General features: G+C 40.3%; 1 long non-coding RNA gene across 1 annotated transcript in view; it reads right to left on the bottom strand.

Moving 5' to 3' along the window:
• Positions 1-11,440, bottom strand: part of LOC128831045 (uncharacterized) — an 82,652-nt gene extending 71,212 nt beyond the window's left edge. The window contains exon 1 of the long non-coding RNA XR_008443729.1: positions 11,409-11,440. This is a non-coding gene — a long non-coding RNA (uncharacterized LOC128831045). The remainder of the gene's footprint in view (positions 1-11,408) is intronic.
• Positions 11,441-15,579: the final 4,139 nt, after the last annotated feature.

The following is a 15,579-nucleotide window of genomic DNA, read 5'->3' as shown; positions in this document are numbered from 1 at the left end:
AACAGACCCCCCTCTTCCTCTGAGAACATGACTTTCCACAACTGCAACGTTCCTCTGGAACAATGAGGTTGTCAACATTAAGGAGAAGTTTGTGAGAGTGAGAGAGAAAACTTTCAGAGAAGCAGGATTGAGACTACAGTCTACACTTCCACAAGAGAAATAATGACATTGGACTCCATCATTTCAGAACAAAAACCAGAACACCTGGCCTCAGTAAGCGCTTGATTGTGCAAGGTGCAGAACACAGTGGCTCTGAATCAGCAAACACGTAAACCTTTATATTCTACTATACTGACCTTTGTATTTTTTGTCACTTTGTTTTAAATTTTATTGTTCTTTATTTTCCTTTATGCAATAAAGATATTTGATAAAGAAGTTGTCAATAGCTTGCTAACTAGACAATGATACAGTCCTACCTACTTGCTTCCGAAGCTCCACCTGCCCCCACACTCTGCCATGTAGCCAACGCCATGAAATGGGGCTTCTCCCCAAATCCTGGCCCACCCTTTGCTCAGCAGAACACTGCTTCTGCTGCAAGGAAATCCTGGATGGCTATGGATTTGCCCATCAACAAACACCTTAAATGGCAAGTTTCAAACTTCTGCTAAATAAGGGTGGTGACGTGAAGAATTTAATAAGCTAGTTCACTACTGAACATATATGCATCATGTTGTTCCTCAAGGGAACACTTAAGGTACATCTACACTGCAAAAATTAAAATTAAAATTAAAATAAAAAAAAAAAACATGGCAGCAAGTTTCAGAGCCAGGTATACATACTCGAAGTTGCGGGGCTCGTGCTACAGAGCTAAAAACAGTAGTGTAGATGCTTCTGCTTGGCCTAGAGCCCTGGCTCTGAAACCTGATGATGGTAAGGGACTCAAAGCCTGAGCTCCAGCATTAGTGGGAGAGTCTATACTGCTGTTTTTAGCCCCATGGTGCAAGTCCCATGAAACCGAGTCAGATGACCAAGGCTCTGAGACTTGCTGCATGTTTTTTTCTTTGGCAATATAAATGGACCATTTGAGCTGCATCCAATGCCCACTGAAATCAATGGAAGGATACCCATTTACTTTAATGGGTGCTGGATTGGACCCTTAATGACTGAAGGAAAATCTATTCCTGTTGTCATCTCGCTCAGTATGCAATATTCAAACACTCAGCACTTGGTTCCTCAACTCAAAAACAGGTTCCTCCATGTAGCAAGGCCATGCACTGCTCCTCACCAGGAGGACTATTTGCAAGTCAAATTGCAACCTACAAACATCAGTTATTTCAGCTGTAGGTCTGTTTAAAAACACAAACAGCAAAATAGAACAAGCACTCCTCTAAAATGAGACACATTTCCCCCCATCTTCTGTGATCTCAAAAACGGCAAAATCATTTTTACTCAAACTTTCAAAAATCAAGCATGGAAAATGTCAGCCCCAAAAGGCAAATGTTTAGCAAATTTTGATCATAGGAAAATAGGGGTTTATAATAGAAAGCATTTTGCAAATCACTATACCAGGTGCTGCTGCTTCGGCCATTCCCCTAATAATAAAATCTTTAAAAAGTAGTAACAAAAAATGTCTACATTAAAAAAAAAACTCATTTTACTTAGATTCTTTTCGCCTGCTGACTGATTTGTATAATTAAATCTCTCTACAAGGGAAGTATATTGGAAGTGATCTTGGAAGTGATTTCACTGGCTTTCGTATACTTCTCCTAGGGCCAAATTCTATTCTCAGTGAAATTGGTAGAAATCAGATTCCAGAATGACTCCGTTGATTTCAATGATTTTAAAGCCTGATCCAAAGTCCAGGGAAATCAATGGAAAACTTTCCGTTGACTTCACTGGGCTTTGAATCACACTCTTATTTTGCATTTACACATGTAGAACTAAGAGTAGAATTTTGCCCTCCGTATATCTTCATGGAAAAGCTCTTTGCTAAAAGCAGTGCTGCATTAGAAGTGCCAGAGTTTCTCTCGCTATTTTTCAATCACTAATGAGTAGATGCACAGTAGAAAATTGCTATGGGTCACCATTTGATCAAATGCACACGGTAGAAATATTTTTATGTTGATAGAACTCTCTCCCCCTCCCTTCTGAGACAGCCAACAGTCAAGCCTTGGGCTCACTAACAAATGATCCCATGCAATAAAAAAGGCAACACCGCCACAAAGCACATCCCAGATCTATGGTTTATCAAAAAGAAAACCCAAGACAGAAACCTTGGAAAAGAGTCCATAGCAAAATTAATCAATTAGGAAGCTTCCAGATTTTTTTTAAATGATCCTTGGAAAAAAAAAAACACGAAAAATATCAAGAGAAATTTCTTGAGAATTTAACTTGAGAAACAAATGATGTTTCAATGAATTCTCATAATGATGCTTTTAAACAGGCTTGCAAATGCCACCAGCTAAGCATTATTTCATTCACTGCAGTATTATACAGTAATTGCCTCCCCCTCTCTGAGATCTACTTATGACAAAAGCTATATATGAGCTAGGTATTATTATTATTTATTATTATCCACAAAAGCCTCGCTCCAATCACTACTATAATGATGTGATCACAGTTTGAACATTAAGCTTTTTATCAACAATTCTGTTTAACTACTTTGCTTAGAAAAGTTTCTCTCTCCCAGTATCTTATTAGTGAAGCTACTATTAAGGTTTTTCCTTTTTTAGTGAGCCTGGTGGGCAAAATGAAACAGAAGGATAAGCTAGTTTATTGTGAAGACTGCAGTCAGATTTCTTTATTTAAAGGAAACCTAATAGGGTAGGAAAATGTGCCCTTTTTGCTTCTTTCTGAAGCATAAATAAGTTTTATTGGGTTTTTTTCCTGAGGTGTTCTCAACTTACTTTTAACTTTAGAAACATCATGACTATTAAACTCTCTTTTCCCTGTGGCTGCTGGCAAACTCCTTGAATGGCTCGAGAAATAGATTGTGAGCTCTCTCAACTGTCAGTTGAAGGAGCAGAAAAGTGTTGCAACTTTCACAAAGAAAGCTTTTATCCCATGTGTTCATCTGGAGCTTGAGTTGAACAGGTATTCATATAATAATAGTAATTAAAAAGAACAAATAATGACTAAAATCCTTTTTCTTTTTAATTGCTCAGGTTTCAGGCCCTGGAGACTTGCTAATCCCACTGGATCTCCAGTCCTCCAAAGAGATCTCTGTCAAAAACAGGGAAGTCAGAAGTAAATATTTCTAATATTAAAAAGCAGCCAAGACACCTTTAAGAAGAGTGTTTGGTAGCAGGAGGAGCAGTTCAATGAAGCCCTAAATTTAGCGGCATGATATTTAGCAAAGTATTTGGGATTTAATATTGTTCAAATGTTTTCCAAAGAATAAAAGTGAGCTGGGCAATAAGGTTTGTAGAGTAGGGGGTTATTAGAAGCTATATTTTATATTATTTTGCTATATAACTTTTAAAGCTTTCATTTTAACAGTTCCTGTAAAGTACAGACCCTTGTTCCTCTCACTGATACATGTTCCAAGCATTATAGAACACACAGTGAATAGTCTCAGAGGCTTCATTGCTATATGTTTGCCTCCCAAAGATTTAGAAATGCTGTCTGTGCATATTCTGCATTGCAGGTGATGGTTTTATACAGTTTCATTCATAACCTACACCCACTAATCAGTCTGTAGCTGACAGTCTGAGTTACTGGTTGCAACTGTGCACTAAAGGTACAATTTCTCAAAGACCCAGATATGTTTCAGCCCAGGCAACACTTGCATATACTCTCATTCTCTGGGTGGACTCATTTTCTCGGAAGAGGTAGTCAGCCTAAGCATGATAAATGAGAGTACATTAAAATTCAATTCTGAATATGAATTCCAGAAGAATTGCTGAAACCCCAAAGAAAGAATTCAGATTTTAAATGGCCTGCTCTGATTTCTTTCATTAGGGACAAAACCTCAGAGTGGGCTTTGTTCATTATGCTACAAATGTTCATTATTTTTGCAGTGGATCAGGCATGCATTTTCATCCCTAAGAACTTATTTTTTAGCCTCAGCATTTCCATTTTGACATTAGAAAAATATACAACCAAAATCTATAAGACTTTGATTAAATGTTGATACAGCTGATTTCAACACAGCCAAAACCAGTGACCATACATGGAATCTAAACAACAGCTAGTAATTACAATGTCAAAGGCATGTATACACTCTGTGTTATGTTTCATTGTCTGGCATGCAAATATAGCCTTGGTTTCCTTTGCACTATTTCCAAAGTATAAAGAAAGCTAACCAGAGAATTCTGTTTCGTTTACACAAAAGAACAAGGTTCAATCATGTTTGATAAGTTGCAAATTACTGGTAATACCACAAGTGTTGTTACAGCTGCTAAGTGTGGTCGGGAGGATGTACAAAATACAGCAACGGCATGAATCAAAAGAAAAATTCTAAACAATTTTGAATGATAGTGTATAGTACTGCTAACTTTAACTTGGTGCTGGGGCCTGCAAAAGGCATCTCGGGCAGTGGCGAGATATGCAGAATAAGTTGCCACGTATGTAATCAGTGTTTTTCTGCTGAACTCAACTTCCCACTTCATTTGTGCAAACAATACGGACTCTTCTCAGTTGTATACCATAAGTGCAGAACATTTGGGGGAGAGGAGGGACTCTTGGGGACATACAACACTCTTTACCATCTTTGATAACGAAGCCAAAAAGCTTTGTTTTCTGAACTTGCACCTGGAGAATTTGATGGATACTTACTGTATATGGCACCTCTAATTCTGTATGTTAAATATTTGGGGAGGGGAAAATTCTTCCTCCTGCCTCCCTGGATGAGATGGCCTTATGTGGAGTGGAACTGATTTGGCAAGGGGGATCCCATTTGGAGAGGCTGCACAGGAGGGGCATACCCTCAGCAGACACAGATCCAGAGCCTTAGCTCCAGCCCTTGCTCTTAAAGCTGTTTTAAGGCAGCAGCTGAAGATTCCCTCACGCAGGGAATCCTGCTCTGGTGTAGGGTGCCCCATATAGTGGGGATTCCCTGGGGAATTGCTCTGGGGATCTAATCCCTGGAATCCAGGTCTCTAGGGAATGTCTGTGCCCATCGCGCATGGGTTGTCTGGAGTGGGTCAGAGGATCCATTGCTACTTGGATCATATGGTCCAGCGCTTAAAGTCAGCCAGAGCTGTCTGGAGCAGCACTCTGGTAAATATTTTCAATCCTCCTGGAGTTTTTAATAGCATGTTGGGGGAGGGCCTGGGGGGGCTCTGGGAAACACTGTATGAGAATTTAAGACCTGATCTGATCCAATTCTTTGGAGAGTGATTTGGGCCAAAGTATCCGCTGTTAGTTTTTCTGCTCTTATTTTGAACTACAGGAAGGAAGATTCCCCATCCACCTTGCCCCATGCAACTTCCCCATCTCCCCCCACTAAATTACTCAGACCAGGTGCCGGGCAGAGGATTTACACCACAGTTTTTAAATAGTCTTAGATTTTGTATTTTTTTCTTTTCTTGTGCATTTGTATACATTATTATAGGACTATGTGTTAGTTTGTATAGTCTCAAATAAATAAATGTTGTGAAACAAAAGAGAAAAAGATGACAGATATATCATTCCAGTGGCTGATATATAAGGGTGAGAGATTACAGAAGAAATAAATGGCAATGGATTAATTGGCAACATAACCAGCGATTTCAATGGGACCAGGATTTTTATTTGATTACAGAATATCATCCTGTTTTGAGATTCAATAAAGCTTAGTTAACTAATTTTAAAAAAAGAACAGGAGTACTTGTGGCACCTTAGAGACTAACAAATTTATTAGAGCATATGCTTTCGTGGACTACAACCCACTTCTTCGGATGCATACAGAGTGGAATAAATATTGAGGAGATATATATACACACATACAGAGAGCATAAACAGGTGGGAGTTGTCTTACCAACTCTGAGAGGCCAATTAAGTAAGAGAAAAAAAACTTTTGAAGTGATAATCAAGCTAGCCCAGTACAGACAGTTTGATAAGAAGTGTGAGAATACTTACAAGGGGAGATAGATTAAATGTTTGTAATGGCTCAGCCATTCCCAGTCCTTATTCAATCCTGAGTTGATTGTGTCTAGCCAAACTGGACAGTCTCTCCGCAAAAGAATTAATGGACACAAATCTGACATCAGGAATCATAATACTCAAAAACCAGTGGGAGAACACTTTAACCTGTCTGGTCATTCAATGACAGACCTGCGGGTGGCTATATTACAACAGAAAAACTTCAAAAACAGACTCCAACGAGAGACTGCTGAGCTGGAATTGATATGCAAACTAGACACAATCAAAATGTACTGGGCTAGCTTGATTATCACTTCAAAAGTTTTTTTTCTCTTACTTAATTGGCCTCTCAGAGTTGGTAAGACAACTCCCACCTGTTTATGCTCTCTGTATGTGTATATATATCTCCTCAATATTTATTCCACTCTGTATGCATCCGAAGAAGTGGGCTGTAGTCCACGAAAGCTTATGCTCTAATAAATTTGTTAGTCTCTAAGGTGCCACAAGTACTCCTGTTCTTTTTGCGGATACAGACTAACACGGCTGCTACTCTGAAACCTAATTTTAAAAACAATGTGTATACTACCTCTGGACATCCGGGTTTCATCTAGCACCAGAAGAGAATGAATTGAAATATAACATGAGGCTGTTCACAAAGTGTACCTGTCCTTGGGGAAAAAAGGTAGTGGAAAATTAAAAAAAAAAAAAAAATTCTTATCTCCTGAGATTTCTAGGCAACAATGGCATGGATGCAAGTCAACCTTTTTGTTCAAAACAAAGTGAAGGACAAAACGGTTTGATATTTATCACTAGAAACTCTGTATTTTTTTGTTATAAATAGGAGAAAACTAAAATGACAGGAAAATGATAAAAGACAAAAACATCATATCACTCCATGGGCGAACACTTTTCACAAAACAATTGCTCTATACCTGGTCTTTCAGGCCTCATTCTCAAAGGAAATCTGCACAGCACTTGCAAAAGACGAGCCTGGGAGTTTAAATTCATAACTTTGCTAGACACTAAACAACATGGACTGAATAGAGAGACTGGATTTATGGCTTATTACAACAATCTATAACCCACTATAACCCACTCCCTGCCCCTCAGATGCCTTTTTTCCCCTCCCCTGCCTTCCTATCCCCCTATGACTGGAGGGGTGTTAATGGGCCACTTCATCTTGAATGGTCCCTTGAAATATGTGTTAACTACTTATGCTAAACTATCTGTTCCACCTTGTATTTAGCTGAAGTACCTTTCCCAGACCTGAGGAAGAGCTCTGTGTAAGCTGAAAAACTTGTTTCTCTCACCAACAGAAGTTGGCCCAATAAAAGATATTATCTCATTCGCCTTGTCTCAATCATCTATCAGCAGCATATTGACACTTTAAATCAAATTCTGCTCTTGATTATATGGGTCCACCTCTGCATCTGTATAAAGGAGGGGCAGAATGATCTTTTTCATTAATTTATTTTGCTGTATTTTTGTTGTGAATCATGCATCACAAGGGTACTGGGTATTATTTATACCTAGTATGGGTATTATTTCCCTATTCCCTTGTATGGCTGTGACATTCCTAAATCTACAAGTAATTACAATACACAGGACTCTGCATTTTTAAGTGAAGCATTTCTTCTGTACTCCAGCCTATTCAATCAGGATGTATTCCACAACTGGAATAGCTTGCACTAGGTTAGCCCCCTGGGAAAGTTCTAATTTACAAAACCCTGTTTAGAAATATCAAATCTATTTAAAGGCATTACATTATAAACATAAACTCCCTAATGAGCTGTAGTGAAATGGCTCCAGGCTATAACTTGTGAAGTTCAAATGATTTAGCTTTTTTCTGCCATGTATTATTTCCATTTAATCGGCATCACAAGGACTGTAAAGAGTCCAGCTGTTCACAGTGAGTCTTAAAGATTCCAGCCAAATGCAAAGGCTTGTCCAATTGTCCCCTTCTTTACAATGTTTGGTTAAAGGCTTATTAATTGATAGATCAAATGGTTCAAAAGTAAAAATGCAAGGCAGACATTTGACTCTAATAGAAAGAAATACACATGGCTAGAAGATCTGGAAAAAAGAAACCAGGCAATTAGTGGTGCCAGCATCATTTGTCTAAACTAGAAAGAGGTAAGGAAGGGAAGTTCCAACCAACAGTAAAGTCCCGACACCGGAAATTGGGGGATGTACTACCCTAGGTCCAAGGCTGCATTTCCATGGAGTTCCATCAGAAACTGAGAGCCGTATATTGTGAGAGCCTGATTCTCCTTTCACTTTCCCAGTTTTATACTGCTGCAAACCCTCCTGATTTGCACTGGTATTAATGGTGAATCAGACCCTATGGCCTTACAATATGTATGATCCCTGCATGTAACAATTAACTCCTGTTCCACTGAGCACTCTGCTACAGGAAGTTTGAGAAGCCCATCTACCAAGTCATTTAAAACAGGACTGGACAAAGCAATGGAGAATATATAGGTATTATGGGGGAAATGTTTCATTAGGAGAGGAATAGACTGGATAACATAACAGGTATTTTCAATCTGAAATTTCTATAATTCTTTCAGAGATCATTCTACTTTTAACAACAGGTCTTAGTTTGCCTCGGGTTGGCTTTAAATAATGAAATGCCCACCTTAATTATATAATAAAATGGTAAAATATAATGTCAGCACTTTATACAACTGATTACCTGCTCTTTTCAACACCTACTTCCAGAGCCCAAAAATTCAAAAGGGTGCACATTACAGGACACTGAACTCTGGTCTGTTCAAAATCACCTGACATTTATAAACATTAAAAAGCAATGTTCCAAAATCTCTAAGTATTAAAGCCTTAATTTAGAGGGAAAATGTAACAAAACCAAATTGTGTATTAAGTGAAACTGTACACTCTTAAAACTCATTTAATCCACCTCTACAATTTAACAGTTTTCTGTTTTATATAATTAGTGTAAAATATATTGCATTTCAAGGGCTGTTACAAAACGGGTGCAAAAGGACAGGAACAAAGGACACAGTTAAAAAGTTTTCTTTATTCCTTTCCTAGTAGTAAGATGCTACCGGTTTGAGCAAGTAGTTCCTATACTGATGATAGGAAATTGCACTGGAACTGGTAATACTGGTACACGGTAGAAGAAAATTATTGCAAACTGCCCACTGGTAAAGAAAAGTGTGTGAATAAGAAAATGAGAGGAGATGAATATTATGGGCCTGATTTCTTATTTTCATTATACACCACTCTAGCAGCATAAGGGGGCCTTAAAGTGAATGTAAATGTAATAGCAATTCACCCATTTTAAGACTCGTTTGCATGGCAGTAGTGGTGTAAAAGGGCCACAGTGTGAATGAGAATCAAACCCTTAATAGATTATGTACATCCTACATGCCCTTTACCCCTCCCCCCCAAAATTAAATCATTTCCCTGAGCTGTGTGTTTTCTTTGGATGTTTGCCTGTAATTTTATCACAGCAAGCGTATGTAAAAGCCATTCACCTCTGGTGACTTGGATTCAAATGCTGAATAGACCACAAGTATAAATGAGTTTGGTGGTCTCATCTCCGTCTTTCAGAAAAATGCACATGCACCACAAAACTGCCACACAATTCAGCAAGATATGCAGTTTGTTTTAGGCTTGGCAGGGATATTACACAGCAGGCCTGACTTGAGGGGCCAGATCCTGGGCTGTAAGCCAAGAGCATTCAGTGCAGCTCCAGATGTGGGTCACAGAGATGGCTTTAAGCCAACTTTACACTTCCCTGATCCTTGGGACATCCCTGAACCAGTTTGGTCCCCTGATATAAATTAGAACACCTTGGAGGCTGATCTATGTTGGCTACTTATGGTTCCAAGGGGCCATTTCAGCAGTCAGGGCTCAGTGGTGCATAAGAGAACCCCAGCCACACCCCTGTGCCAGGGGCCTGCAAGGGATGGCATTGGAGCCATTACAGAGGTTCTACATCATGAAGGATTCCCCTATCAGATGGGGATCCTCCAGCCCTTGGCCACGCTGGGTTTAGGGTAGCGTTGCAATGGGAGAGAAGCGCAAAGCTGCCCTAGTGTATTAGAGATTAAAGCATGAGGACTAGATGTAGGAAAAGTTGGATTATTGTATGGTTCTATTGCAGTGTTATTAACTACTCACTTTCAGTAGTACAATAGTTGCACGCACCCAAAGACAAGAATTAGATAACCAGAGCTGAAAACCAAATGAAACCACATACCCAGCTGGTGTAAATTACATAGCACCACTGATGCCAGTTTCCAGCAGCTGAGGATCTGGCCCTAAAAGTGGAGCCACTGAGTTTGACAATGTAGTCAGTCTGTATTTGTATTTATTTGCTTCGATTCAGGGAGCGATAATGAGACTGCAGCTTGGGAACTAGCAACATGCCTTCTCAGGGTAGGTATGCTGACCTGAATCAAGCTGACTGACATGCTAACGATATACAACCTCAATAAAATGTGCTGACTGATTCGCTCAGATTAATGAATTACTTATCACTCAGAATGTGCTCAGGATAACATTTGGCAATAACACTGGACACTGAAATAACAATGCATCTGCAGCAAGACAGTGAAGAATTAGTCTCCGGTTTGTGTTAGCAAGCAGTTATATACACATTCATACTTTGCTTAAATATACATGGAGGAACAAGTGTCAGTCATTAATGCTTTTTTTTGTCCTTCCATGTAATTATCCTGCCCATTATTCCCTATTCCTAGGCCTGGATTTATTGAACCTTACAAGAAAAGTGCTGACAAAGCAGGTTTTCACCCCCCCCCCCCATGACTAATTCATAGAATATAACTGGCTGTACTTTTGAAAGACATTGCTTGCTTCATCATCATAGCTAGATACAAGAGGCAGTTCTGGAGTCCAGAGTTTGTTGTGGGTTTTTTTTAATTATATATGGTTATTTATCTAGTTGTGCAGGGTTAAAAGTGGCTAATAATCATGAGGTGGAGGAAAGTCCAACCTGCAATGCCTGCCTTCTCTGTCGCAAAAGGTTTGGGTAACCAGTGAAAAATTGCGGTTTTGGTGTTGTCTTCAGATAAAAGCTGGCAGTGGAAACTGAGGGCCATACTGATTTCAGTGGAGCTGTGCCATTGTACACTAGCTGAAGATCTGGCTCAGCGGTGGGCAAACTTTTTGGCCTGAGGGCCACATCGGGGTTCCGAAACTGTATGGAGGGCCAGATAGGGAAGGCTGTGCCTCCCCAAACAGCCTAGCCCCCGCCCCCTATCTGCCCCCTCCCACTTCCCGGCCCTCTCAAAACTCTCAACCCATCCAACCCATCCTGCTCCTTGTCCCCTGACCACCCCCTCCCGGGACTCCCGCCCCAACCACCCCCCCAGGATCCCCTGCCCCTTATCCAACTCCCCCGCTACCGGCCCCCTTACCATGCTGCTCAGAGCACCAGGACCGGCAGCTGTGCCGCTCGGCCGGAGTCAGCCACGCTACCGTGTTGCCTAGCAGGAGCTCACAGTCCCACCTCCCAGTGTTAGTTTCCCAAGCCTCTTTGGTGACATTACCACCCACTCGAACAATAAACATCCCCAACTGCACTGTGGAAACAGTTCTAATTTTTTAAGCTCCTCGAAACAGTGTGGCAAAGTTCCAAAGCGTTAGTGTTCCTGGAACTCCAAACACAAAACAAGCCTTGGCTTGATTGAGACGAGAATGATTTGCTAGTGAGGGTTGAGTAAGGATTACGAGGTGCAGCAGGAAACAGAGGAAACACATTCAGTGTAGCATAACACATTTCACTTTTACAGAGTAAGTTACCAAGGGCCAACCAGTATGAGGCCACCTACCCCTGCTCTTACTTCCTTTCCATTCAGTGGACGAGGATTAAACTAGATTAAATAGCTTCACATAACCCATGGAGGGCCTGATTTTCATCTATCACTAGGGCTCCTTTACACAGCAAGTGTAAAGGGGTCTTAAAATATGAGCAAAATGTATTTTCACTCCCTGTAAGGCCCCTTTTGTACTGCAAGGGTTTAGAATAAATTAGGATCAGGCTTTTAATATTGCCTGTTCCCTGAAAGCCTTTATGGGCTGCATCATTGTCTAAACCTGGTTACATTAATGAACAAGTTAAGGTCCCCCCACCCCTTGCATATCCTGTGCAAGAGAGAGGCACATTTGCAGTCCCCAAGGCTGAGGAGCACATGCACAGTTCCCCTCCTACCACCCCTGGATGCTCCCAGGGGCAGTGAGGAGGCAGGCCCACAGCACAGGCCTGGGTGGCGGAACTGGGGCTAGTGCCCCTGCCATGGCAATATTGGAGGAGGGCTGATCTATGTTTCTGACCCTGTGTGTTGTTCTTAAGCAAGCTGTTTTGTGTGCTCAGGACAGGTAGGGCCCTGTGGCTGCTGGGAGGCGGAGATGAGAGCAGGACCCAAAGGTCCTGGAGTGGCTGTCAGAGATAGGGCTGGGAGCAGGTAAGAACCTATGTGATTGGGCAGGGGCCAGAAATATCTACCCCTGGTGAGAGAAATGTGAACTGCCGGGATCCCCCTTCCCAGCCTAGAGCTGGCTCCACCACAAGTCTCAGTATCTCTGCTTGCTCCCTATGCAGAGCGCCCACCCAGACACCCTCAAAGAGAGCATCTGCCATCTCTGGAGCAGGCTGAAGGAGGAGCAGGGTACAGGGATGGGCATACCATGGCAGAGGAGGAGACACCAAAGTACACTTTCTCTGCTTACCAGGATGCTGCAGGAGGGACTGAGTCAGAAGCCAGAGTACCTATATTCTTCAATAGCATCTATTGCCAAAAGATTTTTTTAAAATGAATTGGAAACATGACACAGCTTCACGCAGAGTTGGAGCAAATCTCCAGAAGGGACTGATTTTATTGAATCTATGGTGAAAGGAAAAAAGAAATAGACTTAACGGTTAATGGCTATAAAAAAAAAAAGTTCACTACATGTTAATTTAAAAGCCAATGTAATTATGTCTAGCAGCAAAACAGGAGACATTGCTATTTGCCAAAAGAAAATCTTTTAAAACCAATGATGTTTAGGAAATAAACATCTCAACCAATAGCTTGCAAGAGCTTATGCTGTTTCCTGTCCTGAAAAGCTGCCATTTCTCTGGACAACATGGAGAGCAAAGAAGTGTTGGTTGGAGCAGTTAGGAAAAGCTGACATCTCAGTGGCCTGACATCTCTTTTATAGAAATATCTTCTTCCATTCACACAATGAATGTGTTTGTGGAATAAATATTTCCTCCCTTCCCCAATAAGCTGTTTGGCGTTTGCTTGCATCAAAGCTTTACCTCTGCACCTCTTGCATGAGGTGAGACATTTATTCCATTGTAAAGTTCATTCTGTAATCCATTATTTCTAATGAATTAACTCAATTGTAAATTATATGATATAAATGACGATTGCACCTAATTGAAGGCAGTATTCTTTACTACTGTGTAAATTAGCAATGGAAGCATCAGAAGGGATTCTGGTTCTGATTTAGCTCTGGTTTTGGTGAAGTAATTTTTTTTTAACTTGAATTCGAGCCAGCACCTGTTAGAAGATAGTAGAATAGAGTAAAACCACATTCTAAAACTCTCTAATCAGGAAACAAACTAGCAAAAAGACTGAGTTCTCAACCCCCTTCTCCAGTCAGAATATCTGGTATTAGTAAAGCAAAACTGCACTGAGACAACTCGCTTTTGCCTTCAGGCTCAGCATGAAGAGGAAACCTCCTGGACTTACCCTTATCCCAGGCCTGGTTACTCACTCAGCCTTCTTGAGTACTTGCTAATTAAGAAAGGGGCCAGCGTATTCCAATATAGTGCAAATGCTGTGAGTTTTAGATGCTTTTGCCACTCTATTTTGCAGCCAGGTCAGATATGAATGTAGGACTGCTGTTTTTAGGAGATTCCTTGTCAAGGAGGCAGAGGCTTTCTTCCAAGGCGACCCGAATTCAGAACCATCCCTCCTCCCTTATTGGAATGTGGGATAGAGCCACTAGAAATATGGAGGTTAATTCCACCTATGGGTCAAAATGTTCATGAGTGAAATCCTGGCCCCACTGAAGCCAATGGAAATTGGAAATGCAGATTTCTGCCCACCTTTTCCATGGTATGCAAAGATGGTGCTGTAGACATCAAGGATATAATCTGTAAGTACATCTATATTGTATTGCACTAAGTAATTCTGAAATTTAAATGTAGTTTTCCTCTTTAAGGAAAAAGCGACAAGATGGCTTTAAAATGGAATTTCCCTAGATAAAGTAATGGTTATGCCTTCCATACCTTTACAGTACTGTTTCTAGTATTTATCATGTGACAAAGACCAACACCAGCCACATTACCATAAGTGGGTGTGGGAAATAGAAATTTCAAAGCCAACACAATGTAAGATTATATACGACAAGCCATCAAAACATGCCCTTTTGGTATGCAATTTCACATGAACTAATTGCATCCCATAGCTGAAAGGGGAAATAGAGACCAAGGTATTCATGCCAATAAAGCAGAGGAATCATGACTCCACTGAGACTAGTGAAAGTATACAGTGTCCCTCTAAACAATTGTTCTCAGTATCTTTTATTTGTTATTTCGATTTATAAATACTTTGAGGAGCTAAGATACTACAGAGTTGGGGGCCATATAAGATAGATAGATACATAGATAATCACAGAACGGCTTCATTTTTAGCCTCATCTATGTCATGCACCCATGATATTTACAATAGCAGCAATCTGTTTTCATGACAGCATGTTTCTGTAAATCCTAAGAGATAAACTCTCTCAGCTATTTATAAATCATGTTTACATCGTGATCACCAGCCAGTAACACTGCTCTGATGTGCTCAGTTTAAGAAACAAATATTTGTTACTGTAATGCCAGAGGTGAGGAAAACACAATGGAATTCCCTACTGGAGATGCAGGGGGATGCTGAGATAGTGTCACTGTAGGATAGGGGTATTCAAGTAGTTCAGCGAATAGAGAGCAAGACTGGGAGCCAGTTGTCTCGCATTGTATTTCAGTCCTGCCACTAACTTGCCATGTGGGCTTAGGAGAGTCATTTGACGTTTCAGTGCCTCACTTTACACATCAGTAAAATAGGAAAAATATTATTCAGCTACTTCCAATGGGCATTGTGATAAATATGTGCTTAAAGAGTACTATAATTTGTATCCCTCCTACTGATGTCATTATATTACTATTAGTTATGTAATTAGGATTATTAATAAACAGCAGACAGAATAGGTTTCATAATTTCAGTGACAATAAACTGAAACACTGGAGAAATAACTCCTAATCCGTTTAAAGTATCATTGTCTTTAAGAAAGAGTCCAATTCCTTCACACACACACCACACATACACTTATGCTGAAGTAGAATACCTGGGTGAATAATTAATAATGCATCATTCATGTTATGAATGTCACCTCTCTTTCTGGTCACAAATTGTTCCTATCATGAGCAGATCACAAGTTTCTCAAATATAATTGTTTGATGTTATTTCTTGAATAATTTATGCAAATAATTCTTGGCATGTACTTAGCTAGCATTCTATATATTCAAACCTCGAGCTGTTTTGATTGGGTGCTTACATC

Source organism: Malaclemys terrapin, chromosome 2 (assembly GCF_027887155.1).
Source record: "Malaclemys terrapin pileata isolate rMalTer1 chromosome 2, rMalTer1.hap1, whole genome shotgun sequence".
NCBI lineage: Eukaryota > Metazoa > Chordata > Testudines > Emydidae > Malaclemys > Malaclemys terrapin.
Note: the sequence above shows the minus strand (reverse complement) of the source record. Positions and strands in the feature narration are given on the sequence as shown.